Source organism: Magnolia sinica, chromosome 2, assembly GCF_029962835.1.
Source record: "Magnolia sinica isolate HGM2019 chromosome 2, MsV1, whole genome shotgun sequence".
Taxonomy (NCBI): Eukaryota; Viridiplantae; Streptophyta; class Magnoliopsida; order Magnoliales; family Magnoliaceae; genus Magnolia; species Magnolia sinica.
The window spans coordinates 4,116,294-4,132,612 of record NC_080574.1 but is presented as its reverse complement, the minus strand read 5'-3'; positions in this window follow the sequence as shown (position 1 = coordinate 4,132,612).

The window sequence follows — 16,319 nt, the reverse complement described above, 5'->3', positions numbered from 1 at the left end:
ACATCTACGCCGTCCATCCGTTTTTAAAGTTCATTTTGGGCATAATACCAAAAAATGAAGTTGATTCAAATTTCAGGTGGACTACATGACAAGAAACAGTGGTGATTGAATACCCACCATAAAAAACTTCTTGGTGGGCGCCGGAATGTTTTTTTTGCCATCCAACCTGTTGATAAGGTCACAAAGACCTCAATGAAGGGATCACACAAATATCAGCTTGATACAAAATTTTGTGGCCCACGATAAGTTTTTAATGATCAATCACTGTTGTTTCTTGTGGTATGGTCTACCTGAGATTTGGACCTGCTTCGTTTTTTGAATCATGCACTCAAATGAGATATAAAAACAGATGTACGGCGTGGATGTAAGGGACATACATCAAGGTACGCCCTATAGTCTAATTACATCAAGGGCCAGCATACAGCCAATCGTGAACCGTGTGGGAGAGAATTGCATCAGATCCCTCCATCAATCAGGTGGGCCAATGCATTTTCACAGTGAATCTTTAAAATCAGTCTTATCCAATCAGGTGTGCCACAAAGTGAATCTTAAAAAATCAATCAAATCCAAAGGCTTAAATGGGCCACGACACTAGTGATGTTTAAAATCATGCTAAACAAACCATAAATTCATGTGATTAGCACACCTAAGCTTTGTAATGCATTCTTCTGGGAGAATCTATTGGTCATGGTGTAGTCGTGTTAGCTTGGCCAGCATATACACACCAAGGCGGACCCTACGGATAATTTGAATGATTTTAAAGGTGAGATTGTCCATCTCTCCTACGGTTTACTTAGAGCACGTGGCAACGCATCTAACCAACATGGAGGATTTCATCCATGTTAGCTATGGACGCTGGTGATTTTTTAGCCTTAATGATAAATTTACGTCATGTAACTTAATTTCACATATACTTCAATGTTGGCTCACCCTTAGCCCACCGTGAAGCACACTAGGCAAGGACAGGCGGAGGTGTTGCTACTGGTCCCTGCTCATAGGACCCATAATGATGTGTGTTTTATCCAGGTCGCTTGTCCATTTTGCCAGCTCATTTCATGGTGTGTTTTGAAAATCAAGGTAGGTACAAATCTCAAGCGGACCACACTATAAAAATAGTTGTTAATGAATGCCCACCATCGAAAACTTCGTACAGTCTTCACCGTGACACTTATTTGCCATATATTTTATTGATTAAGTCATGCACCAAGGTGGACCCTACAGATAATTTGAATGATTTTAAAGGTCAGATTTTCCATCTCAACTATTCCTACGGTTTACTTAGAGCACGTGACAACGCATCTAATCAGCCTGGAGGATTTCATCCATGTGAGCTATGGACGCTGGTGATTTTTTGGCCTTATTGATGAATTCATGTCATGCAACTTGAATTTCACATATACTTCAATGTGGGCTCACCCTCAGCCCACCCTAAAGCACACTAGGTAAGGACAGGCGGAGGTGTTGCTACTGGTCCCTGCTCATAGGACCCATAATGATGTGTGCTTTATCCAAGTCGCTTGTCCATTTTGCCAGCTCATTTCATGGTGTGTTTTGAAAATCAAGGTAGGTACAAATCTCAAGCGGACCACACTACGAAAATAGTTGTTATTGGATGCCCACCATTGAAAACTTCATACAGTCTTCACTGTGACACTTATTTGCCATCTATTTAATTGATTAAGTCATGCACGCCTGAATGAAACGGAAAATTTATTAGCTTGAGCCAAAGCTTATGTGGCTGTCAGGAAAATTTTAATGTTAGCCATTCAATCACAGTTATTTCATATGGTTTGAATGATAAGAATTTATCTATAGCGCTTAAAAATCACCCATGCACATTCATAATTTAGGTGGGGCGCCACATGAGCTGAAATAGTGCAAGAGACGCCCATTATCCAAATTGTTTCACTTTGTATGGCCCACATGAATCATGTACGGGTGTGATACTTGGTCCCCTATGCATGTATTGGTACTGATTCCCTAGTGGGGGGTGGCTAACAGTGAAGTGAAGTGTGAACTGACAGTGAGGGTACAAATGAGCTAACAAAAAAAGAAGAGAGAGAGATGATGATTGGATTGGATTTCACGTAAATATAACAGCAATATAACAGCGGGCCATATAAATATATTTTCTCTCACTATGAAACACTTGAATTATGAATCCACTCATTCTTTTATCCATATGGTTAAATTTCCATCTTGAACCCAATGGTCGGGAGTGGATTTCAGGACATCACTGTAAGGCCAGCCTCCAACCCACCCTCCCTAAGTCAATTAGCCACATATGCATAGACCACTAGTTAGATATATAAATATAATTATAAATTTTTAATTAGTAATCAATTGAGATTATGATTTTTCTTCCTCTCATCTCTATTTACATTAATAAAATAATCTATTATGTTACTTTGTAGGACCATAAAAAATACAATATCTTCTCTTTAAACTCTCCCCTAAAGTCAAAGTGTAATTATTGATGATGCCTTATTTGGAACCAAGTAAAGAAATTTGATCATGCCGTGGTGAGATCTTTATAAAGATGTATCTAATACGTAACTTGGACTTGAATTAGTTTGTGATAATATCTTTTGAAGCGATTTTCTCTCAAATGAAATTATAATCAATTTCTACATAAATAGTATTGAAATAATATATGAAAAAGCTGTGAGATAATGAGATGCATCTAAGCCATTAAACCTCTTTGGATTGTAACATTCTAGCACGCTTTACAACTGATGTTTGCAGCAGCCCACTTATGGCGCCACTCACCTTAACCTCTTTTCCAAGTAGCCTTTCCCAGGTAACACACTCTCCACTTATGATAGTTGTACCTTGATTATATAAGTAGCCCTCTCAGCTTTCACTCTTGTCCAGTTTACAACTTTTGCAAGTCGCTTCTTCTATCACCCGAATGCAAGACATGCTATTAGCTCTAATACCAAGTGAATTTCTTAATTAGTGATTAATTGAGATAAAAAATTTCTCATATTTTCTCTCCATTTACATTAATAAAATAATTAACTCAAATACCAAGTGAATTTCTTAAATAGTAATTAATTAAGATTATAATTTTTCTTAACTTTTCTCTCTATTTATATTAATAAAATATTTTGTTACAATAGTCTACGGGACTATATAAAACTGTAATATTGCCTCTCTTTAACACCTATCACGCACTAACCAATGAATAGCCATATTGGTGAGCAAGCATGCCAAAGGTAGTGGGAAGATGCAGTGCGGACCACATATTTTCTCTGGGGCATGCCTTGAACCAGTTACATTGCACCCCGTTATGATTGATATCCAAGATCCAGAAAGGTGGTGACACGTACTGTTGAAAATGTGTGGAATCGGTGAATGGAGTATGGTAGAAAAAGCTTGCCATGTTCTGGAAGAAGGCAATCTAACGGAGGATATTTTTGGCCAAGTCCGAAACGTACTACTACTGTACTTCTTTATTTTATTTGATTTTTTTTTGTGGATGTTGCAAATGTGGACCGCTCTGCTTTTATTATTGTAATAGCTATTATCTTATGTGAGTGAACGGTAGATTCAAGTACTACGAAAGAAGGATAGACTCCCGTGATAGTTCACCACCCAATCCAAAATGGTGGTGACGTAAGTATCACTATTTGTGGCTCTTGCGTACAGTTATCGAGACCATCCAAATTGTGGGGTATATTGTGAGTGGAGCATACGTATAAAATCACATAGATCAAGCAATCTTATCCGTCCAGTTTTTATTTGTCGAATGGATGGTAAAAGTTAAATAATGAGTGGTCCAAATTCCAAGAGCAACATATGATGGTTACTTTATTATCTTAGGGGTAATTTTTGTGTTGTACTCCATCAACGTTATGGCCAGTGAATTGGATGGTCTGGATTTCCTTAAAACTGTGCCATATGTACGGTTGAAAAGTCACTGCCATTTTTTTAAATGGCGGTCAACTGTCGACCGGATACATTTATTCCGGAAATGCCCTCGTTGTCTATACCCGCAATAGCATGTGTTTTTGGAGAAGCTTTCCCGGGATGAACTCGTCCTGGTACACTGCAGTCCACCAAAGAACAACGTGGTTTTATGATGCCGAATCCAGCTGTCCAATCTCTTGCGTGCCACTATGGATGGCCCACCATTCCTATCGCTGGGAAAATCCTAACCGTACGTATGACTACTTTCCCCTCTGAATGTGGGTCGTTTACCATTGTCAGCGACGGTTTTATGGCCACAAGTTAGATACTCGTTCGATGTGGATTTCCACCACGACCATGATTCAAATGCTGACATGTCACACGTGTGGAACACTTGATGTGCATGTCCGCCTAAGAACGTTCCAGATCTCTCGCATCTCTACCAAGCATAAGCACATGAAGGTCCTCCTTCACGTGCCTTTTACTAGTTTATGATAACTTGATATTTCCCTATAATGACCGACTTGCCCTTGCGAAGGTGGGCCGTGGACACCTGGTCCCTAGATTTTCAGTATGCATTTCCCACATCCGATATCCATCGTTACGGTATTTCCATTACTGTTATCCGTGAGTGCTACTCCCATCCGTCCTTGTGATGGACGGCCGTTAACTTCTGTTTCCGTGGACTGTTCTTTGGAAAATGAGCTTTGCTTGGACGGCCCGTGAGTCTCATTAGAAATGGAGACTCTCGCCTCTCCGCTCTCTACGTGCCATAATTTCGGGGCAATCGGAACTGTTGATTTGGTCGTCCATCACAATAACTGATCTAAAGCAAAAAAATCATTGCCATCGGACTATTTTGCTATCGTGTCAGTGGCCTTCAAAATGGACGGCTAAAAAAAGATAAGAGAACAAAGATTAACGGACTGATATATCAGTGGGCACAAATTGCATCAATGGATAGCAAGGATTGATGGATCACCGAATTTTGGTTATGGCAGATCCACATGGCGGCCAGATTAACCGTCCCGATTGCCCTAAACGCGGGCGACGTGTACTAGCCCGGCTAGCTTCCTACCTTCCTAGGAAGGATAGGGACGCGGATTTCCTGCTAAAGCCTTTGGCAGGATGTCCCGTGCAGTGATTCTGGACGGGTCCACTCTGATGTTTGTTAGAAATTCAACCCGTCCATCGGTTTTTTAGCTCATTTTAGGACATTAGACTGAAAATTATTAGGGTGGTCTCTAAATCTACACTGTTTCCTCTCGTGTGGCGCACTTGAGTTTTTGATCTTTCTCATTATTATTCGCATGTCCTGGAATGAACTCAAAAAACGGACAGACGGAGTGGCTTTCTCACAAACATTGTAGTGAACCCCACGCAGCATCTTGCGCAGGAACTTCACGCGAAAGGCTTTCGCTGGAAATCCGCGTCCGAAGGGTAGTAATGTTATCGGAACGATCATGTTGTGGCCCACTGGATAATGATCTGAGCCGCAGTACAGCCCTCCCATAACTGGACCAGTGTCTCTGACTAGGAAGCCCCGCTTCGAACCGGCCATAGCCGGTCGCCGGACCGGGCAATCCGCTCGCACGCGGTCCCCATCTCCGGACATTCCATAGTGCGTGGGTCCCATGTGTAAAGGCCTCGCACTTTTAATTGAGAGGAGATGCTTTCCTCGTGCGAGAGCTGGGACTGACCGCCACGTGCCAAGCGGTGACCCTCTGGGGTGTGCGATTTTTCTCCCTGGGAAATCATTTGACGCTCTGGCAGGCTTTGATACTCCACTCCATACTCACATTCAGAAGTTGTACGCTTAGCACGCTCTGTAGCCCAAATTCAACCATCCAAATTGTGGGACCCACTGTACATAGCTCACAATCGTAAATCGAATTTTTAGTGGATGGACACTCGTTTCTTTAACTTGGATCATTGACTATTAACTATCCGTTAGATGCCCAACGATCGGTTAGATAAAATATCGATGAAGTGTAATACTTTTCTTATATTCAATTTACAGTGGGACCCACTATTTGGATGGTCTAATTTCGTAATATGTTTTCACTGGTAAAAAACCAGTTTGCATGAGTATAAAACCATCAAACTCTTTCAGACTATCAAACTTTTTAGCCTTTTTAAATTTTTTTTTTTTTTTGCGCCTCTTTCTTTGAATAAATGCCCCTTTCAAGTTCCCAAGAAGGCATTGAAAGGCCCCTCATGGCCTTCTTTGACGTGTACCCCAAAATGTCCGATTATTCTTTATATTTATTGTAATAAAAGAAAATTAAATTCCATCCTCAAAATCAAAATTTCGAAAGAGAATAATAATTTTTTTAAAAAGGCCCATCTAAATGGAGGGAAATAGTCACATGTCGTGGATATAGGTTTTATGATAGTTAGTGAAAGAAATGGTATTTTAGCCGTTCGAAGACCTTTCATGCCACCTTAAAGGCAACCAGATGGTCAAATGGTGACAACTCAATTTGAGTGCTGGCCTGCTAAACATGATGATCTCTAGATTTGAGGATCTTTGATCATGCCTGATGAGCTATTCAAAATGCAAATACCTTTTGGGTGGCAATGGGCCCCCTTGCTGTCCTTATGGGGCTTGGTCTTGGGCCCATAAACTTTACTAAGATTGGCACCGACTTTAAATTTAGGCCCAATGTTTGAGTTTAGCTAGACTTGAGCCGATGGTGATGGTCTGGCCTAGGCCATTGCCCCAGTCCAGTTATCAATTGGACCCCATTATATGAAAATGGAAATTTTGGCTTGTTTGGGATGTGGGATTAGATGGAATGAAATTGTATGTGGTCCCCTGTAAATTCTATCCCGCATTTGAAAAGGATAAGGAGGATTGAATTAATTCAAGTAATATATCTTTCAATTCTGATGGGAGATATTATAAGATTTTTGGTGTATTTTGAAATTCATTACCTTTGTTGGCCCCATATCAAAACACGTGTTTTATTCATGCTATCTGTTGAGGGAAAAATAGTACAAGTCTGAAGGCTCAGCTATGGAATAGACCAACTATACTGACACTGCCCGGCGATCCGAGGCAATAAGCCCGACCGATGCAGATAAGCAAAAAGCCTAGAGAGACTTAGCTTGGGTTCCGAGAAATAAGTCCCGACCGAAACTTACAAAGTCATGAGCCACAAAGCTAAGTATATAAGATGCATAACGTTGACTCAGCAAACAAGGAAGCACTATCAAAAGAGGTCGATAAAGGCCCAAAGCTTAGAAGCCACCCGATCGACTATAAAACTGACTCATGTTTGAGTCAGTTATAAAGTCAGCTATCGGATTAAGAAAGGATATCGATTACGGGTCTGTTCCGTTTTATCTGACAGATGGCGAATAGTTTATCCTTGTAGCCAGCCGAGGCCCACTCGTCACCAAAGTCGGGACTGAGTTAAGTAAAGGAAAAGACGGTGTAAATAGAAATACTGTCCCAAAAATTCAATAGAAGGATCTTCGATCCCGAAGATCTCGAGATCAGATGGAGTTCAAAAACAGATCAAAATCAAATCTTCAAGAAATTAGGAGAAGAATCCCTGCACATCGAGGCCCTCCCATTCCTATAAATACAGGGGACCTCCAAAGTGAAAGGTACGCAGAAAACTCTCATAAAAACCTCTTATTACATCTATCACACTGACTTAAGCATCGGAGGTTCCCCGTCTCTAGCCAGGTTCTCCTTTGTTTCCTTTTTGTGCAGGTGAGAGGATCAAAGGAGACGCACCCAGTTTTTTGCATCAACAGATTGACGTTGTCTGTAGGAAGCAATACGAAAAGTCGTTTTCTAAGCTCTATCGAAAAGTTTCAATGACGAGAACTAAAAGAACTGTTCAAAACGAGCCTACTGAGGTTGTTGTCACCGGACCACCAGCAATCGAAGGTCCGCCGAGTACGAATGGAGCCCAAGGTGCCCAAAACCGACCCGATAACCGACAGGATGCTCCTGCCAGTCCAGCAAGCTCCGTTTCGACCAGGCACAATCAACGGAACTGAGAAAACGATCTGTTAGATAAGGAAGTGTAAGGCCCTTATACTAGTCCGTACTGTTCCGTCAACTCCCGCGATCATTCTCATCGAATTCCTGCAACCTGCGACCTATAATTGATGTTTGCGCGCGACCCTAAGTCGTATCTCGTATATTTAAGTCGGCTTAATCCGAGACTTATACCATTATGACCGCACCGTCGCCACGGTTCCAACGCCGCATCTTGCACATTGATTCGATACCCAGGCCAGGAGATGTGAGCCCGTGTTCAGTTAGAAGAAAACACCGCGCGTTGCAAATCCCAAGAGAATCTCTACAACATGTCTCATTAATCAATCAATCAATCAAAGTACACAACTCATGCTTTCTTTCTCCCTAAGTCAAGCAACCACCAAGTCAATTCTCAAGTCAAGTACACTATCACCTCACATCCATCACCTTTCTCTTACAACCACCTCTCTCTCTCATTTTCCAAGCAACAAAAAATTTCAAGCAAGAGTGGTGGACGTCCAAGCAACTTCAAGAGATAAGAGTGAGTGTTGTGTGGCCCACTTTCCACCCCAAGATCTATCATCTGGCTTTTCATTTCTCATCACCCTCCATCAAAGTGAGACACAAGGAGAACGGCGTTCCATCGAACCAAGAAGATCGAATGGTGGGTGCTTTATAGGCTAGATTTTTATGTTTTGATGATGGGCCAAGTGAGGCCTACCAATTGATGGTATGGATCTCACTTTGGACCCTAGGTGTGGCCAATGGCCCACCTTGATCCTCATGATCATTCCATGATGGGGCCATTTTCCATAGACCCCGTTATGATGTTTATTTTCCTTACATAGATAGGGTCATTTAGACCTTGCATTTCGGTGGAGAAAGGATCTCCACCATTGATTTTGATCGGTGGGCCCATATGTAATGGGACCCACTTGATGTATGTTGTAAATCATGGAAAGGAGGGCCTATAGTGTCGGGGTCCCTCCATCACTCGATCTCTCTCTTTCTCTCTCTCTTTTTCCCCTTGTTCATGGCCCCATGATGTGTATTTTATCCATGTTGTCCATCTTCGTGGGACCCACTTGATGGACGTGTAGGATCTACACCATCTGGGCCACGTGGGCCCTACCTTAATGATGATGGGAAGACACAAATATCAGGTTGATCCAAATTAGGTGGGCCACATCCATGTAGGACCCACCTTGATGAATTGTATATACACGCCATCCGTCCAGCGTCCAAGGACACTAGAAGTGGTTGTGAAGTTTGAACAGACGGTGAGTGTTCTGACAAAAAAAATATATATAATATTTAAAGGTTTTTGGTGGGCCACTCATGCAGGCCACACCTTGATGCAAGGATCAAATCCACTCCATCCATCCTATTTCTCAAATTATTTTATGCATTGAGCTGAAAAATAAAGCCAATTTGATTATTTGGCGGGCCATAGCATAGAAGATAGTGGTTTTACCGTTGAAATCCAATATGATATTTCTATACATTGAAACATGCCGAATATTAGGCTTATTTCATCTGTCTTGAGCCATGGAATGCAATGACTGGGTTGGATCCACCTGATGCGGGCCCTACCATGGAAGAACCGCAAGAAAATGAAAAAAAAATTCAAGCAGCAGACGCTGCTGCTGCAGCAACGTCCTACTTCGTTGGGCGAGAGGGCCAGTGTCACGCCCCGAACTCGGAAACTGGGCTCACAAAATTCCCCATCGCCAAATCCGGCGCCGACAGCCTCCGTAGAACCCCATTATCAGATCCTAGCATCATTCACCAGGTTCCGATCCTGGGATACTACAAGGAGGATTTATAATCATCAGTCTGATTCATAATGAGCATAACCAAAAGCATAACCCACGAACAATAACCACAAGAACACCACCACAAAATCCACTATGATAAAAAACTTTTGAGTACAATTCGTCTGAAAGGGAAAATATAATGTAACGAAAGAAACAAAACCGGCTGCACGCTCCAACTACGGCGAGACTATGGCTGCGACTGCGTCCTGGCGTCACCTACACGCATCAATCGTGCATAAGCTTATAGAAAGCTTAGAGGGTGGTGTAAGTATGTGCGCAATATAAGCGTGCTCAAAATGCAAGGTCAGAGTAATGCGGAATCATGGTGATGAGTACATGAATGCAATCAGCCGTACCAAGGTTAAGCGGTGTAAGATATGAATGCCATCGGCCATAACACGGCCATGTGATGCGAGATGCAACTCAAGTATGCCAATCCTCAACATGTATCAGTACAGTTCTCATTCTGGATAATCACCGGTGTTTAGTACACTCCAAGAGGCACTGCCACTTTCCAAGCTGCATAGTCCAAATGAGCGTAAGAAACCTCACTATCCGCCTGGCCAATAGTCTGCCAATACCTATCTGGCACGTCGATAATGGACCCATTTACGAGCTGGTCAAACTCAGCCTAGTATTGCCCCCTACCCTCGGGCGAGTAAGGTCATATCCCTTTCCAACCGACCACGACACAGTGGGAGACACGGCCTCCTGGTATTCGGCCCTCGTGCGCTCATATATCCACTCGGTCTCGACATTGGAGTCATCCTCTCGTACCATCGGGTTTAGAGATTTTCACCCAGGGACATCTATGGCGCCCATATGCTAGAACCAAACATTTTCGGTATCCAACCCAGCCACCCACGATGTGTCTGTGGAGGCTATGGCCCTAATATTGTTAGGGCATACAATGATCATGATCACACAAATGCAAGTGCATGAATCACCCTACCAAACATGCAATAATCCTGCGCATACCGAGCGCTCATGTGGGGCGACTCCGCCTATCCGGGAGCCCATAAACGATCTGCCCGAAGGCATATGCTATGATCAATCACTTCTCATATCAGGCATACATATGATGCGTATGATCATGAATCATGAATCTATACTAAGCATGTTATGTGGTGATGGGTTCTGATCAAAATGAATATGGGCTTAGACGGACTATATGCTACAAATATGGGCCTATTAATGGGCCCTAGAGAGAGGGTGACAATGCGGACACTTAACCAACATCATCCTCACAATGTGGACATCAAACCATCATTGCTCCCAAGGTATAGCCCATTATAAAATCAATATATATATATATATATATATATATATCATGGTGGAATCACACTACAATGGGCCTTGTGTACCTCCTATTGGGCCTTGACCCATGGGCCTCCAGTACATCAAATGGGCCTCATAATATGAGCCTAATACAAATCAAGGTGGGCCTCAACAAGGAACACCAATACATGAAGATGGGCCTCCACAATGGGCCTTAAATTATCTCCAAAACGGTTAGACAGTTGGATGAAACACATGCATCATGATGGAGCTCACACTAATGGAGGGTGTGGTTTATAATACATACATAAGTAGGGCCCACCATAATGCTTATTTTCCACCCAGCCTAAGGCCCAATATAATGTTTATTTTCCACCCAACTTAGGGCCCAACATAATGTTTATTTTCCACCTAACTGTTCATAAAGCCACGTGGACCAAGGTAGGGCCCACTGTAATATTCATTTGCAATCCAATCTATTCATAAGGTCATGTGGACCTTGGGAAACTGGGGCCCACTTTAACGTTTATTTGCCATGCAACCCGTTAAGTGGGTCACACGGTCAGGGAGGGGGTCCCACTGTAATGTTTATTTTGCCATTCAAACAGTTGATGAGGCCACCCAAATCTGGGGGCCCACCGTGATGTGGTCCACAGATCCAGCCCACCCATTATGTGTGTCCCACTGGACTAACGGTCCAGACCAGATTTCAGCAACATCCAAAACTCAGGTAGGCCCCACCAAGCGATTTTATATATTCTAGGCATGTCTACACATGATTTTAGATGGTATGACCCGCCTGAGTTCCGTTTATGGCTGATTTTTGGGGTGGACGGCTGGTCCGTGGGGACCCATCAAATGCACGGTGCTGATGGGAGAAACGCATCAAGGTGGGGCCCACAGCTGGGGCCATGAGCCCCAGCCCGTCCGTCCGTCAGCGGCCAGTGCAGCCGCAGGCGCTGCCTGCGTCTTCTGACAGCAGCAGCGCTGCTGCTGCTGCTGCTTTCTGTTTTTTTTTAAAAAAAAACTGAATTTTCTGTGGTTTTTCACAGGTGGGGCCCACATCGAGGAAATCTACCCCGCTCATTACATTCCCCGGCTCGATACAGTCAAACAGAGTCCAATATGCAGCCTGTTTCTAGCGAATAAAAAGATCCAAGTAGTTTTCAACGGTAAACACTACTGTTTCCTATGGTATGGCCCACCAAGAAAAGGGATCGGTTTCATTTTTCAGCTCAACGCCTAAAATGACCTGGGGAACGAAATGGACGGCTTGGATTATGTATGTACATCAAGGAGGGGCCTGCATGAGTGGCCCACCTCTCCTTTCTCTTTGGCTAGCTTGGTAGTACACTCCCATGTCAGTTAGCACTTCACTGTTTGCCAGCGTCCAGCGTCCAGGGACGCTGGACGGCATACATAAATACATTATTGTGGTGGGTCCCACGTAGATGTGGTCCACCAATATATATACATATAATATATATTATATTATATTATATATATAATACATATTATATTATATATATTATATATATATATTATATAAAAAATAACATATATATAAGCATTGGGCCCATCCAAACAGTGGATGGTGTGGATCATCACCTGCAATAGAGTGGGCCACGCCGTCTGATGTAAATGGATGGGGTAGATATAACACATATTGGTGGGATCCACACCATCACAACGAAAGAGAGAGAGAGAAATATACGGTGGGATAGAGAGGAGGGACCCCGCCACTATGGGCCCTCCATTGATACAACACATACATCAAAATGGGTCCCACAACAAGTGGGCCCTAAAGATCAAGATTTCAATGGTGGATCACCCACCTTTAAGCCTCCTCCTTGCTCCCTTGGCCTCAAATGCTCTTTGCCTTTGCCTTGGACGGTGAATGATGGGAGATTAATGGTGTGGATGAGAGATGGGAGGGTGTAGATGGAAGATGAGAAGGTGGACTACACTTGGGAGGGAGAGGGAAGCTTGGACGTGTGAGGCTTGAGTTGTTTAGGAGATTTGAGAAATGAGAGAGAGAGAGAGATGATATGGATGGGTGAGGTGTGATGGGTGATGGGTTGGGTTGAAAATTTGTAAAAGGGGTATGGTTGTTGTTGAAAATGGGAAAAAGAGGAATGGTGAGGTGGAAAGAGGGTGGACTTTTGAAAAAGGAGGGAATGGGTTGTAGTACTTGAGGTATGGTTGCATTTAAGGTTGATTGATGGGACTAATTGTAGAGATTCCCTCGAAATCCACCACGCGCGGTGTTTCTTCGAAATAAACGCAGATCGACATTTTCTTGCCTGGGTATCGGTTCGGTGCGCAAGTCACGGCGTTGGAACCCCGGCGACGACGCGGTCGCTATGATACAAGTTTCGGATCGAGCCGACGTCGGTGTGCGGGACCTGGCTTAGGATCACGTGCAAACGTCGGATACGGTGCGAAGGTTGCTGAAATTTGACCGGAAGGACCGCGAAAGCTGATGGAACGATACGGACTAGGACACGGGTCTTACAGCCAGGGACCACGAGTCCTAACCGTGGGCCCCACCGTGGTGTTTGTGAACATCAACATCGTGCATTTGGGTGGGCCCCATTTAGGCAGTGGGTCCCCCTAAAAATCAGCCGTATACGACTCAAGAGGCCCACGTCCCAGGGAACAATGTTGGATTGAACGTCTGTCATTGAAACCCATTTGGGTTTTCACGGAAGCTTTGGATCATTATTTAATTTATTTTTCCTCTTTATCCAGGTCTGTGTGACCTCATTAATAGATTAGATGGCAGATGAACGTTAAGGTGGACCCCACGTAGGACCCACCTGTAATGGATTGGATTGGCACGTGTACCACATGTCACGCCCTAAACCCGAAAATCGGATTCACAGGAATCCCGATCGCCGAATCCGGTGCCGACAGCCTCCGTAATACCCCATTCTCGGCTCCAGCGTCCATACGCCAGATGCCGATCCTGGGATCCTACAAGGAGGATTTTTTTTTCGTTTAACTCGCAATAAGCATAACCACAAGATTACCAATTCACAAAGGCAACATCATCATTACATATCCACTAATATAATCAGTTGAGTACAATGCTGGAAGGAAATACATAAATAAAAACCAAGCTCTAGAAGACCGCCGCACGCTCCAAGCTCAACACTACTGCAACCTAACATCACCTGCACGCATCTATCGTGCATAAGCTTATAAAAAGCTTAGAGGGTGGTGTAAGTGTGTGCACAAGGTAAGTGTCAAGTATTCAATACAATGCCATAGTTATACAATACCGAAAAAAATATTGGTAATCCATAAATCGTACAATGTCGGAATAAGCAGAAATACTGACAAGATTATGAATTATCAGAGTAAGCAGAAATACTGACAAGATCAGGAATTATCAAAGTAAACAGAAATACTAACAAGATCATAAATCATAAGATAACAGAGTAATCGAAAATACTGACAAGTCCGTAAGTCATACAATATTAGAATATGCAATACGAATCAACTATGCAAATGGGGAGTTATAGAGCGCCAAATATCAGATGCAGAGGATGCATTGCAATATACATTCCTGATGAGTAACACAAACAGCGTCAGCCGTACCTAGACCATATAAATGTAAAAACACAATAACCTAAATTGCCATATGCCGCAGATATAATGCAATATACGGTGCGAATGGAGTGACCATGCTAGAGTGTGAAGTCGGGATGATAGTACGTAGTATCACAGGCTATGGGGCCCATCACAAGGGACTTCTATCCAAACTAGTCACATACCTAATTTGGATAGTCAGTCTCAATGTGGTAAACTCCTGATCTCAGATTAGTCGCGCGCCTAAACCGAAATCCTGGCCATTGCAAATGTACACGTAACAAATAGTTACGCACCACCAGCCCAAGTGGATAATGAATGAGTGAATGAATGAGTTTACAACTCCTGCTCAATAAGTCCACGTATCAGTACAGTTCATCTCTGGGATCATCACCGGGGTTTAGTACACTCCAAATGGCACTGCCGCTCTCCCAGCCACACAGTCCAAGTGAGTGTAAGAAACCTTACTATCCGCTTGGCCAATAGTCTGTCAATACCTATTCGGCACGTCGATAGCGAAACCAATGGTCAAACTCAGCCTAGCAATGCCCCCCGCTCTCGGGCGGGTAAGGCCACACCCCCTCCCAACCGACTACGACACAGTGGGAAACACGGCCTCCTAGTATTCGGCACTTGGGCGTTCATGTATCCACTCGGTCTCTCTCTCGGTTGATAGAATAACAAAGATAAAGGTAAAAAGGGTCGGCCGCGATACGTTATGTCCCCTCTCGGTTGCAGATGCTCTCGAGCCCGCCTGGTGTGCTTGAAGTACCTGAAGCTTGGTGTGCTTAAAGTGCTTAACATCTTCAAACCAGCTCCAAGGTTTATCAGGAGCTAACACAGGAGGTAGCTCGGACTCAGCTACTGCCACCACTCGGAGTAACCTTGGGCACTCCTCAGGAGCAGTCTCAGAAGCGACCTTAGGATCAGCCGCAGCATCGGCAGACCCAGCTGTTCCGGCCTCCGGACCTTCAGACCTAGAGGCACCTTCATCAAATCTCGAGAGATTGAGGTCGGGAAAAGACTGCTTCATCAGTTCGACACATTTGCTGTATCCATCCTGATACAAGAGGTCCCGTTCCTCCAGATACTCTTGGGACTCAGGAAAGTCTTTTAAGGCTTAGGCTTTGGCCTACTTAATGACAGTCTTAGTGTCAGTCCTAAGCCAAGACAACTTCTCTTCAAAAGCATTTAGAGCCTAACGACTTAGTCGGCTCTCCTCCCAGGCTTCTTACAATTGCAAGGCCAGACGAGCACTCTCGGCCCTGGTATCATCGACAGCCTTCTTAGCAGGCCCTAAGTCACCGACTGTAAGGCCCGTATCCTAGTCCGTACCGTTCCGTAGACTTCTGCGATCCTTCCGATCGAATTTCAGCAATTCGCGATCGATAATCGACGTTTGCGCATGACCTTAAGTCGTATTCCATAGATCTGAGTCGGCTCAATCTGAGACTTATACTATTGCGACCGCACCATCGCCGCGGTTCCAACGCTACGTCTTGTATACTGATCGGATACCCTGGCCAGGACATGTGGACCCGCGTTCAATTCGAGAAAAATACCGTGTATTTGTAATCCCAAGAGAATCTCTACAACATGTCCCATCACTTAATTACTCAAATCAATCAATCAATCACATCATGTCAAGCACAAGAGCAACCCCAAAGTCAACTCTCTCTCACCCTATCTCTTACACACCCATACATGTCAAGTACAAC